Below are 8,645 nucleotides of genomic sequence, written 5' to 3'. Positions count from 1 at the left end.
AGCCATGAAGTGTTTTGAAAGGTTGGTAATGGCTCACATCAACACCCTTATCCCAGAAAACCCTAGACCCACTCCAATTTGAAAACCGCCCCAAGAGATCCACAGATGATGCAATCTCTATTGCACTCCACACTGTCCTTTCCCACCTGGACAAAAGGAACACCTATGTCACAACGCTACTCATTGACTAGAGCTCAGTGTTCAACACCATAGTGCCCTCAAATCTCATTAATAAGCTAAAGACCCTGGGACTAAACACCTCCCTCTGCAACTGGATCCAGGACTTCCTGACGGGCCGCCCCCAGGTGGTGAGGGTAGGTAACAACACATCCACCACGCTGATTCTCTACACAGGGGCCCCACCCTAGTCATAGACTTTTCTCTGCTAACGCACAGCAAGTGGAACCGGAACGCCAAGTCTAGGATCAAGAGGCTTCTAAACAACTTCTACCCCCAAGCCGTGAGACTCCTGAACATCTAATCAAATGGCTACCCAGTCTATTAGCATTGCCCCCCCCCTTTCCCATCTCGTTTACACCACTGCTACTCTCTGTTGTTATCATCTATGCATAGTCACTTTAATAACTCTACCTACATGTACATATTACCTCAACTAATCGGTGCTCCCAAACATTGACTCTCAACCGTTACCCCCCTGTATAAAGTCTCGCTATTGTTATTTTTAACTACTTGTTACTTTTATCTCTCATTCTTATCCAGATTTTTTTAAACTGCATTGTTGGTTAGGGGCTTGTAAGTAAGCATTTCACTGTAAGGTCTACACCTGTTGTATTCAGCGCATATGACTAATAACATTTGATTTGATTTTGATTTGAAAGAGAGAGATATAGAGAGAAAGAAAGAGAGAGAGAGGTAGAGAGAGAGAAAGAAAGAGAGATAAAGAGAGAGAGAGAGAAAGAAAGAGATACAGAGAGAAAGAGAGAGATATAGAGAGAAAGAAAGAGAGAGATATTGAGAAAAAGAGAGAGATATAGAGAGAAAGAAAGAGAGAGATATTGAGAAAAAGAGAGAGATAGAGAGAAAGAAAGAGAGAGATAGAGAGAAAGAAAGAGAGAGATATTGAGAAAAAGAGAGAGATATAGAGAGAAAGAAAGAGAGAGATAGAGAGAAAGAAAGAGAGAGAGAAAGAGAGAGAGAAAGAGAGAGAGAGAGAAAGAAAGAGAGAGAGAAAGAGAGAGAGAAAGAAAGAGAGAGAGAGAGAGAGAGATAGAGAGAGAGAGAGAGAGAGAGAGAAAGAGAGAGAGAGAGAAAGAGAGAGAGAGAGACTTTACTTTTTATCTTTCTTTACTGAAACTCTCATTTCATTAAAAAAATTCACCACCCCCATTCAAAAATAAAACACCAAAATATATGTCCTGCATACATTTACCATACTCACCTTTCCACCTTTTTTTTTACCTTAATTTTACTTGGCAAGTCAGTTAAGAACCAATTCTTATTAGGCTAGGCTACCCTGCCACTAGGCTACCCTGCCACTAGGCTACCCTGCCACTAGGCTACCCTGCCACTAGGCTACCCTGCCACTAGGCTACCAGGTGATACAAACCAACATCACAATACCCACTCCTACAAGCATATATCCAAAACATCTTCCACAGCTATACAGACAGCCCCCCAACACACCACATCTCCTCAAACATCTCCCCCAGCTATACAGACAGCCCCCCAACACACCACATCTCCTCAAATATCTCCCCCAGCTATACAGACAGCCCCCCAACACACCATATCTCCTCAAACATCTCCCCCAGCTATACAGACAGCCCCCCAACACACCATATCTCCTCAAATATCTCCCCCAGCTTTACAGTCAGCCCCCCAACACACCACATCTCCTCAAACATCTCCCCTAGCTATACAGACAGCCCCCCAACACACCATATCTCCTCAAATATCTCCCCCAGCTATACAGACAGCCCCCCAACACACCATATCTCCTCAAACATCTCCCCCAGCTATACAGACAGCCCCCCAACACACCATATCTCCTCAAATATCTCCCCCAGCTATACAGACAGCCCCCCAACACACCATATCTCCTCAAACATCTCCCCCAGCTATACAGACAGCCCCCAACACACCATATCTCCTCAAATATCTCCCCCAGCTATACAGACAGCCCCCCAACACACCATATCTCCTCAAACATCTCCCCCAGCTATACAGACAGCCCCCCCAACACACCATATCTCCTGAAACATCTCCCCCAGCTATACAGACAGCCCCCCAACACACCACATCTCCTCAAATATCTCCCCCAGCTATACAGACAGCCCCCAACACACCACATCTCCTCAAACATCTCCCCCAGCTATACAGACAGCCCCCCAACACACCATATCTCCTCAAACATCTCCCCCAGCTATACAGACAGCCCCCCCAACACACCATATCTCCTCAAACATCTCCCCTAGCTATACAGCCCCCCCAACACACCATATCTCCTCAAACATCTCCCCTAGCTATACAGACAGCCCCCCAACACACCACATCTCCTCAAACATCTCCCCCAGCTATACAGACAGCCCCCCAACACACCATATCTCCTCAAACATCTCCCCCAGCTATACAGACAGCCCCCCAACACACCATATCTCCTCAAACATCTCCCCCAGCTATACAGACAGCCCCCCAACACACCACATCTCCTCAAACACCTCCACACTGTTTATCATTTTATAGAACTCAAACTCAACCCTGAGGTGCGCAGAGACCATCCCTTTAAACAATAAAGGGTCTGTTATCCCCCCACCTTTGATCCTGTTCCTCCTTGTTAGCCAAATAGCTAACTTTGCCTGAGCAAACAGAAAATTCAACAAAACACATTTGGCCTTCTCCTTAATCGAATACCTTTATCCCATTATAAATACCCCAACAGTAAAAACCACCCCCAACCTCTCACACAGATATTCCAACTGAAACATTAATTGCATTAACCTGGTGGACACAGAAAAAATCCACCATACTCTCCTCCCCACATGTTCCCTGCCACTGATGTGCCTTCACTACTGTAAAGAGGTATGTTAGGCTCCTAATGTTCCTCACCTTAATGCAGAGGGTGTAGATGGTTTTACCTCCCACCACCTCAAACGCCATCACCTGCAGTGGCGGAAACATTGGTGGCCCCTCCCCCTTTGGCCGCTCAAACACCCCCCTTACCGGCTCAGACAGGGCCTCCTGGACCTCCTCCAGGAATCTCTCCAGCGGCCTAAGAGACGTTATTCCTGTTTGTTGTGCCAGGACTTCCGGGGTTTTCCACCCCTCCTCTCCCAGCAGTCTCAGGTCACCCAGCCTTAGTAAACCCCCTGCCATCAGTTGCCTCTGCAGGGTGGCCTACTGAACCCATCTCAAAGGGATGGCTGGGTTGTGGAAGATAGGCTCCTCCCACACCCACAGCCCAGGCTCCACACCCCCTTCTCATGTTAGCAGCTGCCAGGCCCTCAGCACTGCAAAGTAAAAATCTGACCTGCTGTACTCAACCTCTCCAGCTTTATGAAGAACAGCTGCCGGTCCAACCCTAATGAGGACAGCCAGTTTATGCCACAGGGAAGATGCCACCAGGTTGTTGATTATCAGCACCGTCCCTCTATATGACACTTGGGTCAGGAGCCACCTCCACCTGGCCAGTCTTGACACCACTGCCTGTGACAGCCCCTCCCAGTTCTTCCTGACCAACGTCTCCGAGCCCAGGTACACCCCCAACACTTTAAGCCCTTCACAACCCCACTGCAAACCCCCTGGAAGCAGAGGGACCCTATCCCCCCATGGCCCACATAACAGAGCTTTGCTCTTGCTCCAGTTCACCTTACCTAAAGAAGCTCCCTCGTACACCTTCAGACTAGTCTCTAGAGCCTGCATATCCTGACCATCACAGAAACGTCATCTGCTTATGCTGACACTGCTATTCCTGTCACCACATCCATGCCTGTCCAGCACACTCCCTGCAGTCTCCTGCGTAGCAGTCCTAAAAAAGGCTCAATGGCTAATGTGTATAACTGCCCAGATAGAGGGCATCCTTGTCTAATGCCCCGTCTCACCCAGACTGGCCTACTGAGCCCCCCTCCCACCTTGACCATACATGACACCCCAGCATACAACAGCTTCACGCAGGTCAAAAAACTCTTCCCAAACCCAAACATCACATTAAACATGTACTCATGGTCCACTCTATCAAAAGCCTACTCTTGATCTAAAGAGACCAGTCCAAAGTTCACATTAGAACCTCTCGACAAGTCCAACATGTCCCTGATGAAGAACAAGTTGTCCGTGATTGAGCGTCCCGGTACACAAGATGTTTGGTCCTTATGCACTATCGAGTCCAGATGGGACTTCAGTCTATTAGATAGGACCTTGGCAAATATCTCGTAGTCCGCCCAGAGTAATGCCACAGGCCTCCAGTTCTTAAGTTCACACAAGTCCCCTTTTTTGGTCAGGAGAGTCAGAGCTGTCCGACGGAGGGACATCTGGGTTACGGCCTCTGCCAGTTCATGGGACAACAGAGGAATGTCCATTTCTTCCCTCTGTGCCAGAGAGAGCTTAGGGAGTCCTGCTATCAAGACCTGAGCACACATAGGATCACACACTTCTGCCCTATACAACTCAGTATAAAACTCCACAGTTCACTCCCCCATCTCCCCCACCACAGAGGTCACCCGCCCATCAGACAGCCATAGACGATGCATAACCTTGGCTTCACGGTTCTGTCTTTCCAACCCAAAGAAGAAGGAGCTGGGAGCATCCATCTCCTTGAGCATGGAGAACCTGCTCTTACAAGTGCTCCCTTTGCTTTAACCTGGAAAAAACCTGCCCAGGTCCCTACGTAATTCAGCTAAATTAGCCTGAAGGCCTACATTGCCTTGCCCCACCATCTCTACCTCCATCGAGCTAATATAAGGCTCTAGTTCCCCCAGTACTCTCCTAGCCTCTGAGGATGAGAGAGCTGTGTAGTGTTGACAGAAAAGCTGAATGTGGACTTTCCCTACATCCCACCATTGACTCAGAGACTCATACTCCTCTCTTCGCTGCCCCCACCTTTCCCAAATGGTCTGGAAACCTGAGCAAAAAGTGGCACCTTGAAAGAGCTTTACATTGAACTTCCAATAGGATGCCTGCCGGGGCCCTGGTGAAATAGACAGCCGAGCCATGGTTATGTGGTGATCCGAAAACCCCACCGGGAGAATGGTAGCGCCCAACAGCCTATTGCTCCGATTCCTAGACACGTGAAACCAATCAAGTCGGGCTGCACACACCCTAGCCCCGAAAACCTTCACCCATGTATACGGTCTTGTGTTGGGATGTTTAGTTCTCCAAACATCCACTAGGTCGAACTGATTAATGATGTCCCTTAACACTCCCACTGACACTGAATGAGGCTCTACCCCATTTCTGTCTTTTGTCTATTCCATTGGACAGTTCCAGTCCCCTCCAACCACCAGCGTCTCCTCAGGCGCTACCTGTGAGAGTTCCTCTCTAAGACACCCAAATAGAACCCCTCTCTCTCTCCCTGTATTAAGCGCATAGACATTTATAAAGACAAAACCCATGTTGTTAATTTCTGCTTTAACAACAAGCAGCCTACCTTAACACACCTCTTTTGAGGAGCAACGTTTTACAGACAGCCCCGGTTGCTAAAGGACTGCCACTCCTGCACTAAGATCTGTCCCATGGCTCAACACACTTGCTCCTTTCCACCAGAGCCCCAAATCAACTTCATTCAACACATCACTATGTGTCTCCTGCAGAAACAACACCTGTTCTTTTTCTGTTTTACATATTCACCCAACACACTCCTCTTTCCCCCCCATCTCTGGCGCCATTTATATTGAGCGATCCTACCCGAAGAGTCTCCATAAGAAGTCTCCATTTATATTGAGCGATCCGACCCAAAGAGTCTCCATAAGAAGTCTCCATTTATATTGAGTGATCCTACCCGAAGAGTCTCCATAAGAAGTCTCCATTCATATTGAGTGATCCTACCCGAAGAGTCTCCATAAGAAGTCTCCATTTATATTGAGCGAGCCGACCCAAAGAGTCTCCATAAGAAGTCTCCATTCATATTGAGTGATCCGACCCGAAGAGTCTCCATAAGAAGTCTCCATTTATATTGAGTGATCCGACCCGAAGAGTCTCCATAAGAAGTCTCCATTCATATTGAGTGATCCGACCCAAAGAGTCTCCATAAGAAGTCTCCATTTATATTGAGTGATCCGACCCGAAGAGTCTCCATAAGAAGTCTCCATTTATATTGAGCGATCCGACCCAAAGAGTCTCCATAAGAAGTCTCCATTTATATTGAGCGAGCCGACCCAAAGAGTCTCCATAAGAAGTCTCCACTTATATTGAGCGATCCTACCCGAAGAGTCTCCATAAGAAGTCTCCATTTATATTGAGCGAGCCGACCCAAAGAGTCTCCATAAGAAGTCTCCATTCATATTGAGTGATCCTACCCGAAGAGTCTCCATAAGAAGTCTCCATTTATATTGAGCGAGTCTTCCCGAAGAGTCTCCATAAGAAGTCTCCATTTATATTGAGCGAGCCGACCCAAAGAGTCTCCATAAGAAGTGGGAGAAAAGCCAGCAGAGAAAGAGACCAATAGCAAAGCTCAAAAAGCCCCAGTGTCAGAAAGAAAATATACATCTAAACGGTGTCTGAAGGTAAACCTTTACGCACTGTTGTGACCCACTTCCTCAACCTAAACCATTTCCTGTTGTGACCCACTTCCTCAACCTAAACCGTTTCCTGTTGTGACCCACTTCCTCAACCTAAACCATTTCCTGTTGTGACCCACTTCCTCAACCTAAACCATTTCCTGTTGTGACCCTCTTCCTCAACCTAAACCATTTCCTGTTGTGACCCACTTCCTCAACCTAAACCATTTCCTGTTGTGACCCACTTCCTCAACCTAAACCATTTCCTGTTGTGACCCACTTCCTCAACCTAAACCGTTTCCTGTTGTGACCCACTTCCTCAACCTAAACCTTTTCCTGTTGTGACCCACTTCCTCAACCTAAACCGTTTCCTGTTGTGACCCACTTCCTCAACCTAAACCATTTCCTGTTGTGACCCACTTCCTCAACCTAAACCTTTTCCTGTTGTGACCCACTTCCTCAACCTAAACCGTTTCCAGGGTGAGAGGACACCATGCCCCTCATTTTTCATAGCATGTTGTACTGATCTTAAACTTTCTCGGATCAGAAAAAAAAAGCCTCAATATGAACTTTTTTCCACTTGGTCTCATTCAGAAACCTTGTCAGTTCTCTCAACGTGTACTTAGACCCCTCTGCTTGACTGGCTGTCAGCTCCGGGCCCATTGAAGAGGAGTCTGAAAAAAATAACTCCTTATCCTCTTCCTCAGACTCACTATCCTCCTCATCTCTATCTCCCACCCTGACCACCTGCCCTTCCGCTCTGGTCAGGGCATCACCGACAGCAACAGGAAAAGTTTCCATGGTGCCTTTGAACACACCCTTTTTCCTTTTCCGCTTGACACCCCCTCCTCCCCCCAGTCTCTTACACTTCCCCACTATACTCTCCTCATCCACTAGCATCACCTGACTAGACCCAGCCTCATCTACACCACCCTCCATAACCTGACTAGACCCAGCCTCATCTACACCACCATCCATAACCTGACTAGACCCAGCATCATCTACACCACCCTCCATAACCTGACAAGACCCAGCATCATCTACACCACCCTCCATAACCTGACTAGACCCAGAATCATCTACACCACCCTCCATAACCTGACTAGACCCAGCATCATCTACACCACCCTCCATAACCTGACTAGACCCAGCCTCATCTACACCATCTATAACCTGACTAGACCCAGCCTCATCTACACCATCTATAACCTGACTAGACCCAGCCTCATCTACACCATCTATAACCTGACTAGACCCAGCCTCATCTACACCACCCTCCATAACCTGACTAGACCCAGCCTCATCTACACCATCTATAACCTGACTAGACCCAGCCTCATCTACACCATCTATAACCTGACTAGACCCAGCCTCATCTACACCATCTATAACCTGACTAGACCCAGCCTCATCTACACCATCTATAACCTGACTAGATCCAGCCTCATCTACACCATCTATAACCTGACTAGACCCAGCCTCATCAACACCATCTATAACCTGACTAGACCCAGCCTCATCTACACCACCCTCCATAACCTGACTAGACCCAGCATCATCTACACCACCCTCCATAACCTGACTAGACCCAGCCTCATCAACACCATCTATAACCTGACTAGACCCAGCCTCATCTACACCACCCTCCATAACCTGACTAGACCCAGCCTCATCTACACCATCTATAACCTGACTAGACCCAGCCTCATCTACACCATCTATAACCTGACTAGACCCAGCCTCATCTACACCACCCTCCTTAACCTGACTAGACCCAGCCTCATCTACACCACCCTCCATAACCTGACTAGACCCAGCCTCATCTACACCACCCTCCATAACCTGACTAGACCCAGCCTCATCTACACCACCCTCCATAACCTGACTAGACCCAGCATCATCTACACCACCCTCCATAACCTGACTAGACCCAGCCTCATCAACACCATCTATAACCTGACTAGACCCAGCCTCATC

General features: G+C 47.9%; 1 protein-coding gene across 4 annotated transcripts in view; it reads right to left on the bottom strand.

The window, feature by feature from the left end:
• LOC135533276 (polymeric immunoglobulin receptor-like) overlaps positions 1–8,645 on the bottom strand; it is a 28,115-nt gene that overhangs the window by 5,873 nt on the left and 13,597 nt on the right. The window lies entirely within an intron of this gene.

Source organism: Oncorhynchus masou, chromosome 5 (genome assembly GCF_036934945.1).
Source record: "Oncorhynchus masou masou isolate Uvic2021 chromosome 5, UVic_Omas_1.1, whole genome shotgun sequence".
Lineage (NCBI taxonomy): Eukaryota > Metazoa > Chordata > Actinopteri > Salmoniformes > Salmonidae > Oncorhynchus > Oncorhynchus masou.
The sequence above is the reverse complement of the archived record's forward strand: the minus strand, read 5'-3'. Positions and strand labels throughout refer to the sequence as shown.